Here is a 12196-nt window from a genome sequence, read left to right on the forward strand (position 1 = left end):
CGTGTCTATGCGGTGCGTGATCTGCATGGAACATTGGGTTAATCATTTGGCCACCAATCTGCTAACCACCAAACTGCTGACCACCGAACTGCTGACCACCAAGGTTCATTGGCTGGTTGGCTAATCCTTGATTCTGGAACCCAGGGTAAATCTGGCCCTGTTGAGACCCTGTAGCCTGATGATTCTGTTGGGGCATTTGTGGAAAGACTTGCTGCCCAGTCCATCCACCATTAGCATTCATCGGCATAGACCCTGCCGATGTCTGGTAATTGGGCATCATCATAGAATTGACATACCCTGACTTAGCCATAAACCTCTATTACGTCGACATTGAATTTGCAGATGCATTAGGCATCTCGAACGTTGGAGCTTGAGAATTCCCAGTGTAAGGCCTTGCAGTAGTAGTTGTAGTATATTGGGGACTCTAATTCATCGGCAAATTTGAGGCTGCCGATGTCATAGGAACCTTGCCCCTCAAATCAGCCGTCTGAGACGTGCCAGGTGTCTTCAATGTCATCTCTGGGGGCATACCATAACCCCACCAGTTAGGAGGAGGAACAGATCCAGACATCGCCAATGCCAATAGATCTGTAGCAAGCTTGATCTGCCCATCTGAAGTCGATGGATTGGTCGTCATCGGCGTAGATTGCGCGTTAGTGACTCCTAACGTGCTTGGAGGGACAGTAGTTTCTGTGCCCGCAGCGGCTGTAGCAGCCGATGGAGCTGTAACCACCGGTGATCCCGGCTGATGATAGACAGGGCCCACATAATTTGGTGGCAATTGTCCTTCTTTGAAAGTTCTAGCCACGGTGTTGAAAAACGTATTGGACAGCACACCAGCTTGATTGATCAAGGCACGGTTAATAGCACTATCAACCATGTCTTGGAGTTTACCAGGATTGGCGTCGAAAGTAACCTGCCGAGGTGCCGGTAGTGCCTCCTTCTGGATCACCTCGCCACTCCTGTTGAAACTAAAAGACTTCAAACATTGCTGCTTGTAGTCCTCCATGGCTTTTGCAATGGCTTGCTTCTGCTCATCCTTGAGATTGGCTTCCGTCACGGGGATGACATTCTCCAAGTCGAACTCGGTATTCGCCATGCTAATCTTGATCTTGATTTAGTCCCACTGGGCGTGCCAAAAGATGTGTTGATGCAAAAGCGGATCTGCAAACATAAAGGGCTAATACCCGATTCAAATGTTAAGGCGTGCCAGGCGATTTGACCTTACTATCGGCAAAGGTGATAACTCGAATACTTTGGTCCCGACAACAGCGATGCACCCAGATGTCACGGCCAAGAGGTATTCACGCGGAACTTGAGAATACGCCGAACTTAAGTCGACGAACTCCTAAGAACTCGTAGTAAAAGGAAAATATGACGAAGTCGTCGAAAAAGTAGATGCTAGAATATGAGTAAAAACTTGTGTTTGATTGATTGATAGATAGATTACTACAAGGCCCTAGGGTCTACATTTATACCCTGCTCAAAGAGCTACAATCAGACACGACTAGAACTCGAATTCCAAATTAAACGGAATCCGTATACAAAACGAATTTAAACATCTATGGAAAACGTAAAACTATCCTCCCGTAACAAACCGGGACACCACCATAGGTCAATCGACAACCTTCACGTTCTCCTTCCGAGTTATCGGCAGACTCCTCATCATAGTCATCGGCAAAGACTAATACTGACCATCGGCACGAACATATCACCACTTTTGGACTTAGTCACATTTATCTGCCTCATCATCGGCAATTCTCCTCATCGGCAACTCTCCTGCAGTCTAGTTACCGTTGCTCTACCCGCCGATCCGTACTCCGCTGATCCTCATGTACGCGTCCAAAAACGGTGTCAACACATGCCCCCCCAGTTTCGGAGTATAAAATCCTTAATGCTCCGAAATTCTCTGCATTAATGACGCCTTTCCGTGATTAACTCTCCCAATTTGGCAACCGACCGTTAAAGTCGAACAACCCTGGCCTATTTTTCTGCGGATTCCTCGAACTTCTCAACCTCCAAAGCTGGACACCCCACTTTATTCGCCCATCGGCAATATAACCGTTAGAAGGAACTGCCGATGGACCGACCAAGAGATCTTGTATAGTGAAATATCTCCAAAATCATGACCGCTTGCTGTCAAATCACCTGCGCAATCCCTTGATTATCGTGCGAACAGTTACCATATCCACCTGAGCACCCTCGGATTTCACGGATGCGGCAAAGAGATAAGTCAGTTTTGCCCCTGCCCGTTTTGTCCTATAAATACTTCCTTCTCGGGTACTCCTTCTCCACCTTGTCATTTTACAGCCCAAAATTTACTTTCCCAGCGGCGATACTGCTCGAGATCTCCAAGAACTGCGACAAAAACCTCCTTCAACAACTCCCAAGTCTTCGTTCTTCTCCCCCGCGAGGAGATGGCCATCAACTTCGTTGTCCCTGTGGTCAGCACACCGTCCTTTTTCCTGCACTTTTATTGTACCCCTGTTCATCAATCTGTCTTACCGAATCCTTTTTCTTTCTGTTCTTCTTTTCGCTCCTAAATATTTCTAGGATCTGGCCGATAAGATTGTCATCCCTACCGATCAACCCCATTTCCAATGCCTTGGTCCACTAGGGAACTTAGATCTCACCGATCTCATAAACGCAGAGACAAACAGAATCCCTTTCAGAGCCGAGAATTTTTCTTTAGATCTATGGAAAGATGCCTTCTGTTGCTGGCCCAGTCCTACCAAGGGATGGAAGGATTGGTTTCTGAGAGTCAGTAATCCAAATGAAGTCCAATGGGGTGAACGGAAATTAGATTAGTGCATTAGACTGTCTCTTGCCGATATGGAGAGAAATGAGTCGCTACTGATAGCTGCCTCATACTTTTGGTCAGACACACTCAATGCTTTTGTGTTTGGCCATGGCCCTGCTTCTCCCACACTTGCCGATGTGCTTATGCTCACCGGCTTAGATGTATCCTCTGCCGATACCACTCACGTGTTTGATACCAAACCCAGCGCTAAGGTGGAAACTCGCTCTATCGGTGGTTGGTCAGGGTACATCCAGAAGTACCGAAGAATAGGCCCCGTCAATATAAAGGAACAGACCACCTTTCTAAACATGTGGCTAGACAAATTCGTATTCTGTGGCCGATCGGCAGGACCAACTTCGGTTTACTTATCGGCAGCAGAAAAATTAGCCAATGGTGGCCGATTTCCTCTTGGTCGATACTTGCTTGGGTCAGCTTATCACCTCCTCCACCAGGTAGCCCAGAAACTACTGCTTGGTCAACCCATCGGCAACTTGGGGGGTCCCTGGTGGTTCATCAACATGTGGCTTAGTCTTCACATGCACAAGCGCCTTGAGTTTGACCTCTTTGCACAGCGCTTTCCCACAGACATAGCTGAAGATTATGAACTGGGCGAAGAAGAATCGGCAACTCGTTCCCCTCTAAACTTTGGCGAAGCCGCCATAGTTTTACCTGGCACAAGTGGCAACGCAGACCAAGTCAGCAGATTCTTCCAAACTCTGTATGAGGGTTTGACCAGAGAACAGCGGGCATGGATGCCTTACGAAGATCCAGACACCAGATTCCCTCTGATTTTCCATCCCTTTAATGACGCTCTCAACAAGGATCGTAAAGTGATGATGGCAATTGTTACTCCCAGAGCTATACCGGTGAACTTCTTCGGTAGTGGAAAAACTTCCAATCTGACTTACGAGTTCTACAATCCATCAGCACTAGCTCGTCAACTGGCTTTCGGCCAACTGCCGATTGCACTTTGCTACGCCGATGTGATAAAGCCGAGGGAGATCATCACTAGCCATCTGGAATGGATCAAGGTAGCCCAGCTTCCACCAAACGCCGATACAGATGTCGATCTATCGGCTTGGATCCCAACTCTCTTCATCACTCAAGCATACAAACAGTGGTGGGAATAATGGAAAGAGCACCTGTTGTGCAGATCGGCTCTCACATACCGTGGCATGATTGACCCTCAATACAAAGTCCCTGATAACACTGTAAGTATTTCTAAACCGATGTTTCAATCCTATCACTTTTACTTCCATCGGTAACTCACTTTCTGTGTTGCATTACAGGTTGATGACACACCACCATCGGTCAGCGGGAGTGGCAATCCGATTGAGCTCTTTCCATCAGGCCCGATTTCCTCGATCGACAACAACGCTCCGACCTTGGCTGCTATGATGCATCGAGGTGTGCGTCTCAAAAAAGTCACCACCAGGCGATCAAAGACATCCCCATCGGTGGCCGCCACTGCCTTAGCACAAGCCTTCAAGGTAAAGTATTTAATTCTTCATTTATACCAATTCCATTCTTATACCCTATTGTACTTGTACTCACAAAGCTTCTTACTGTTGTATTAGCACACTGGAACATCGGCAAAGACCAGAAGTACGACTGCCGATGCCCCCCAGTCCAGCCAACCAAAGAGAAAAGGCTCCAAGAGTACCAGAACCCAAGCGGCGCGCCAGAGAACAGCAACACCTTCCCCTCCTCCAAGGTCACCGATCCCGGTGGAATCTTCTCCCTCTTCTCCAGAAGTCCAGATACAACAAGCACCATCTCCCCCTCAACCACAGGAAGAAGAAACTCAGCCAGAGGAACCTCAGCCAGAAGAAACATTGGCTGACGTACACGAGCAGACCGCCGATCCAACAAGCCCAATCATAGCATCGGTAGTCTTCTCAATTCAGACGAGTACTGCACCCCCTCAAGGTAACACACTTCCGATTTACCGCCGATGAACCTATTTTTTTTACTTTATTAATTACTTCTGTCGATCTTTCAGCTGACATAGTTCCATCGGCAATTCCAGTCGATCAGTCTGTGGCTCCATCAACGTCATCTAGTCAGAGGCGAGAAATAGCCCTAAAACAAGTGAGTCATCCAACCTTTTACTTTCATTGTCATCAGTACTTGATCATGGAATAACTTATTTTGTTTTTCTTTCTCAGGAACAGGATTCTCCCGACAGCTTGTTCTCCTTTGCTATCGAGATCTCTGAGGATGTAGGTGAGGAGGCAAGTTCTTCTCGAGCTATTGGAATCTCATCGGCAGAAATCAGAGCAAAGTTAGAAGAATTATCGGACTTCTTTCAACAAGACACGGCCTAATTGGTCGACGACTCTGATCCGGCCAAAGCTTTGTTCAAGACCCTCAGAGACCAAATTCCTGCTGATGCCGAGGAGGTCCTCTTCAAAGCTGCTCACTTAGAAAGTCGGCAACTTCAATATCAAAAGGCCGCTCAGCGCCTTGCCGATAGAGCTAGTCACGCCTAGCTCTCAGAAGAGATGATAAAAGTGAAGCTCCTTGCCGATGAAAAGCACAAGAGTATCGGCATCTTGAAGTCCTCAGGAGATGCGCGGAAGCACAAGATCTCTGATTTATCGGCAAAAAGAGAAGCTTTGTTGGCAGAGCTCAAAGAGGTAGAAGAAACCTTGTCCCAAGCTCAACAAGAAGAAAGCTAGCTGCTTGAGGCGATCAAGCTTCTTGAGCAAGAGCGAAATATCCAAGCCCGCAAAGCAATACAGATAAAGAAGAAGCTGAATCCAGTTGAGGGCTCTGCCGATGGTGACATGAAAGAGATAGAAGAAGCCAACCAGATCCGTCTGCGCACCATATCGACGATTCAGGCTTTGTTAAACATGTGAATTCCTCATCGGCGGCACACTTTGCTCTTTTTTCTTAATTATTTTGGTCTAGCCGATAGGGCTGTTATCGGCATCCGTTTAAAACATTAAGTCCGGTTCCACACACAGTTTGATCCAGCCGATAGAAATGTTATCGGCATTTAAACTTCTACGCATCGACCCAGATGCTTGGGTAATATTTTTTCAGATATTTACCATTTAATGCCCTGGGAAATTCAACTCCTTCGAGAGTTTCTAAGATATAAGCGTTTCCAGGAGCCGACCGATTTACTCGATAGAGACCTTCCCAATTAGGAGACCACTTCCCGAACTTTGAACTTTTAGTCCCGATCGGTAAAATTAGTTTCCATACTAAATCTCCATCGGCAAACTCCTTAGGTTTTACCCTCTTATCATACCATCTGGCAACTCTCTTCTTATTCTCTTCTATACTTATCAAAGCCTTTAACCGATGCTCCGCTAGATCATCCAACTCGTCTGTCATCAAAGTAGCATAATCATCGGCAGCCAATTGGTTTTGAAAAGATAGTCGCCTAGATCCAGTCTTAATCTCCCAAGGTAGCACTGCATCGTGCCCATACACCAATTGATAAGGTGAAACTTTGGTCGATCCATGACAAGCCATCCGATATGACCAAAAAGCTTCATTCAACAACGTATGCCACCTTCTAGGGTTTTCTTCGATCTTTCGTTTAATAAGCTTGATAATTCCTTTGTTAGATGCCTCGGCCTGCCCATTAGCTTGAGCATAATAAGGAGAAGAATTCAACACTTTAATTCCCATACCGATTGCAAACTCGTCAAACTCCCCCGATGTGAACATAGTACCCTGATCGGTAGTAATCGTCTGAGGAATACCAAATCGGTAAATAATATGCTCCTTCACAAAATCAATCATATTGGCCGATGTAACCTTCTTCAAAGGAATTGCTTCAACCCACTTGGTGAAATAATTAGTAGCAACTAAGATGAATTTGTGTCCTTTACTAGAAGGCGGATAAATCTGACCGATTAGATCAATAGCCCATCCCCGGAACGGACAAGGCTTAATAATGAGATTCATGGCCGATGCGGGTGCTCTTTGAACATTGCCAAACTTCTGACACCCTTGACATCCCTTGAAATATTTAAAGCAATCTTCAAGTATGGTTGGCCAATAATACCCATTCCTCCTAATCATCCACTTCATCTTGAATGCCGACTGATGTGCTCCACATACTCCTTCATGGATTTCTCCCATCAAACTTTTAGCTTCATCTTCACGCAAGCATTTGAGAAGAATTCCATCAATTGTTCGATAATACAATTCATCTCCGAGGAGCACATACTTGGTGGCTTGAAACCGAACACGTCTCTCGACTTTCTTGGATGGATCATTCAAATAATTAACAATTTCTTTACTCCAATCACCGGCACCAACTGCCGATATTGTATTCAACATGGGCTGGTATCCCGAAGCATGCTGAGCCAACCGATTGGCCTCCTCATTATGCAACCGAGGAACATGCTCTAATCGGAAATCCTTGAATTCCTTTAATAATTGCATACTCCTTTCGTAATAAGTTATCAGGACTTCACTTCGGCATTCATAACTCCCAGCTAATTGATTTATAACCAGCATGGAATCCCCGAAGATCTCGACAGCATCAGCATGAACTTCTTTTAACAACTCCAACCCTTTGATTAGAGCTTGATACTCAGCTTGATTATTCATTGATGTGGCAGCAATCGGCAAGGAGAATTCATACTTCCTTCCCCGAGGGGAAATTAGCACTATGCCAATTCCTGCCCCCCGATCACACGTGGATCCATCAAAGAAGAGTGTCCAAGGTACTATTTCCAAAATTTCCACTGTACCGCAATGTTGAGTCACAAAATCGGCCATAACTTGTCCTTTAACCGCTTTAGCCGATTCGTAACGCAGATCGAATTCCGACAGTGCCAAAATCCACTTACCGATTCTACCACTCATGATCGGCATAGATAGCATGTATCGGACCACATCATCTTTGCAAACAACAGTGCATTCGGCTGATAGCAAATAATGTCTTAACTTAATACAGGAGAAATACAAACATAAGCATAGTTTCTCAATAGCCGAATACCTGGTCTCAGTATTAATCAAACTTCTGCTTAAGTAATAAATTACACGCTCCTTCCCTTCAAACTCTTAAATCAAAGCTGAACCGATGACCATCCCATCGGTAGACAAATACAATCTGAAGGGCTTTCCTTGCTGAGGTGGAATCAGAACCGGAGGATTCACCAAATAATTCTTGATTTCATCTAGGGCCAACTGTTGCTCTTTTCCCCATACAAATTCTTGATCGGCTTTTAATTTGAGTAAAGGGCTGAAAGCACGGATTTTACCAGACAAATTAGATATAAACCTTCTGATAAAATTCACCTTGCCGATCAAGGACTGGAGCTCAGTTTTGTTGGTAGGAGCAACTATTTTGTTGATAGCATCAATGGATCTTCTGCTAATCTCAATCCCTCTTTGATGTACCATGAAACCAAGAAACTGTCCTGCCGATACACCAAATGCACACTTATTAGGATTCATCCTCATACCATGTTTTCTTGTGCATTCTAACACTTTTCGTAAATCGGCAAGATGCTTCGTGAAATCCCTAGATTTAACCACCACATCATCAATATAAATATCCACCAGCTTGCCAATGAACTCGTGAAATATAAAATTCATGGCCCTTTGATAAGTAGCACCAGCATTTTTCAAGCCAAAGGTCATGACTATCCACTCAAACAGCCCAACATGACCAGGACATCTAAATGCAGTTTTTGGGATATCTTCTTCAGCCATGAATATTTGGTTGTATCCTGCATTGCCATCCATAAAGCTAATGACCCGATGCCCAGCCGCAGCATCAACTAGCAGATCGGCAACCGGCATCGGGAAACCATCCATCGATGTAGCTTTATTAATATTCCTAAAATCAATGCAAACCCGAAGCTTCCCATTTTTCTTGTAAACTGGAACAACATTGGAAATCCACTCGGCATACCAACATTGCCGAATAAATTTAGCTTCAATAAGTTTGGTTATTTCGTCTTTAATATCAGGAAGAATATTAGGATTACATCGGCGAGCTGGCTGTTGATGCGGCCGAAATCCAGACTTGATGGGTAATCGATGTTCAACAATTGATCGGTCTAAATCAGGCATCTCAGTATAATCCTAAGCAAAGCAATCTTTATATTCCTTTAACAGATCGGTTAACTGCTGCTTACACTCAGAACTCAATTTAGCACTAATAAAAGTAGGTCTAGGTTTATCACCACTACCTACATCTACTTCTACCAAATCATCGGCCAATGTGAATCCTTAGCCTAATTTTCCATCATCGGCGAACCTATCCATTAAAACTCCTCATCAGAACCGACTTCTTGGATCGGTGGAATTTCATAATCGGCGACTTTGAGGAAATCCTTCTCCCAAATTTCTCCCGAGATGCATCTAGTCCTTTCATAAGTATCTGCGTCTGCTGATGCAATAACATAGGAAGAATCTCCCGGGACAATCTCAATCTTGTCACCTACCCATTGCACCAAGCATTGGTGCATTGTAGATGGGATGCAACAATTGGCATGAATCCAATCTCTCCCTAGCAGCAAATTATAGACACCTTTTCCGCTGATCACGAAGAAAGTTGTCGGCAAGGTTTTGCTGCCGATGGTCAATTCGACGCATATTGCTCCTTTGACTGGAGACACGTTCCCTTCAAAGTCTTTGAGCATCATATCGGTCTTGGTTAAATATTGATCTCCTTTTCCAAGCTTCCGATAGACTGTATACGGCATGATGTTGATAGCAGCTCCTCCATCAATCAATATCTTGGTCATGGGCTGACCATCAACTCTTCCTTTGACAAACAAAGCTTTAAGATGCTGCCTTTCATTGTCGGCAGGCTTTTCGAAGATGGCTGTCATCGGATCCAGAGCCAATTGAGCTATCTGGTCAGAAAACTCCAACTCTTCATCATCACTAGAGGGTGCAAGGAATTCCATCGGCAACATAAATACCATGTTAACACCTGCCGATGACCCTTTTCCCTTAGGGTCTGATTGTTGCTGATCCCCAGACTCGCCAGAATTCTCACCCTTGCTTAGCTCTTCTCGTCTCTCGCGTTACAATCTCCTCTTCTCTGTCTTGGTCAATCCCTCTGGACACCATGGGGGAAGTGGTGACTGCCTTGCCGATGGACAACGATGTTCCCTCGACTCCATCCGATGAGTATTAGCATCCCTACAAAATATGAACTCGTCGGGAACTCGTGCATTAGCCATCTCCTCAAGTTCTTCCTGATCCCTGGGAAAATATCCAACACGATCACCAAGCCTATCGTGTACACTGAGTCTGCCCCCCAGCCGATCATGAACCGACGCTCTCCCCCTAATTGGCCCATTAAATCACCGATTGTTATCATGATGGCGCCGATCAGATCTGCCATGCTGATTATAACCATTGAACTCAGGGCAATCTTCAACAGTAGGTAATTTAATGTTCTGCTCCTAGCAATTGACGAAGAACGGGCAGTTCCAGTGATCCTTGTGCCGATTCCACTCCCATCGGCGTCTTTCTTCTTCCTGATGATAATCTTCTTGCTGGCGCCGATACCGATCTTCACGTTGCTGCCAAGCCTCCCGAGGCCTTCTATGAGTTATCACAATACCAGATCGGGGAGGCCTTCCTGAATCGGATCCCTCCTGGATCAAACCCTTTCCTTTAGCATCAGCAGCGGTAATCTGATGTTGAGGATCAACCGATGCATTTCTTTCAGCTGCTTCTGACGTCAGCACCTTAGTTTTCCCCTTAGCGTCCAACATGTTTGTCGGAAAAGGGTGTTGATCAATCTTCATCGGCTTCTGAGCTTTAGAACTATCAAACTTGATTCTCCTAGATTCAATAGCCGATTGCAGCTGTTGCCTGAAAACTTTGCACTCATTGGTGTTGTGAGAAGTTGCATTGTGCCACTTGCAATATTTCATCTTCTTTAATTCTTCAGCCGATGGAATCACATGATTGGGTGACAGCTTGATCTGACCTTCTTGAAGTAGAAAATCGAATATCCTATCGGCTTTGGTGATGTCAAACGCAAACTTCTCTGGCTCCTTATGCCCAAAAGGACAAGACATTGGTTTCTTATTTTTCACCCATTCTGCCAAGCCGATGACTGGTTCCTCATCAGAATCCGAGCTTGCTGCTTCATCAACGAACGATACCTTTTTATTCCATGCTCTCTTGGGTTCAAAAGGTCTAATATCTTGATCAGAAATTCTCTGTACCAAGTGACTTAAGCTTTTAAACTCCTGAGAAGCATACTTGTCCCTGATGTGCAGCAACAAACCCTGGAAAGCCAAATCGGCTAGCTGCCGATCATCCAAAACCAGACTATAACATTTGTTCTTGACCTCCCATATCCTCTGCATAAAACTCTCAACCGATTCATCATTGCGTTGCTTCAATTTGACCAAATCGGTGATCTTCTTCTCATGGACTCTAGAAAAGAAGTATTTGTGGAACTGCTTCTCCAGGTCGGCCCAAGTAATCACTGAGTTGGGAGGTAATGATATAAACCAAGTGAAAGCCGATCCAGATAATGATGACGAGAACAAGTGAACCCTTAACTCGTCCCTGTTAGCAGCTTCTCCACATTGGATGATGAACCTGTTGACATGCTCCATGGTTGATGTGTCATCCTGTCCAGAAAACTTAGTGAAATCTGGCACCTTGTACCGATTTGGAAGTCGGATTAAATCATATGCAGGAGGATACGGTGTCCGATAAGAATAAGTGTTGACTTTGGGTTTTATCCCAAATTGGTCTCTCATTACTTCAGCAATCTTATCGGCCCAATAAGCATCGGCATCCTGCCGATGGGGTGGTTGCGGATGCGGCACCTGCTGATATACTTCCACGTGTCTATGCGGTGCGTGATCTGCATGGAACATTGGGTTAATCATTTGGCCACCAATCTGCTGACCACAAAACTGCTGACCACCGAACTGCAGACCACCAAGGTTCATTGGCTGGTTGGCTAATCCTTGATTCTGGAACCCAGGGTAAATCTAGCCCTGTTCAAACCCTGTAGCCTGATGATTCTGTTGGGGCATTTGTGGAAAGACTTGCTGCCCAGTCCATCCACCATTAGTCATCGGCATAGACCCTGCTAATGTCTGGTAATTGGGCATCATCATAGAATTGACATACCCTGACTGAGCCATAAACCTCTGTTGCGTCGGCATTGAATCTGCCGATGCATTAGGCATCTGGAACGTTGGAGCTTGAGAATTCCCAGTGTAAGGCCTTGCAGTAGTAGTTGTAGTATATTGGGGACTCTGATTCATCGGCAAATTTGGGGCTGCCGATGTCATACGAACCTTGCCCCTCAAATCAGCCGTCTGAGACGTGCCAGGTGTCTTCAATGTCATCTCTGGGGGCATACCATAACCCCACCAGTTAGGAGGAGGAACGGATCCAGACATCGCCGATGCTAATAGATCTGTAGCA

The sequence above is a fragment of the Sorghum bicolor genome, chromosome 3 (assembly GCF_000003195.3).
Source record: "Sorghum bicolor cultivar BTx623 chromosome 3, Sorghum_bicolor_NCBIv3, whole genome shotgun sequence".
NCBI lineage: Eukaryota > Viridiplantae > Streptophyta > Magnoliopsida > Poales > Poaceae > Sorghum > Sorghum bicolor.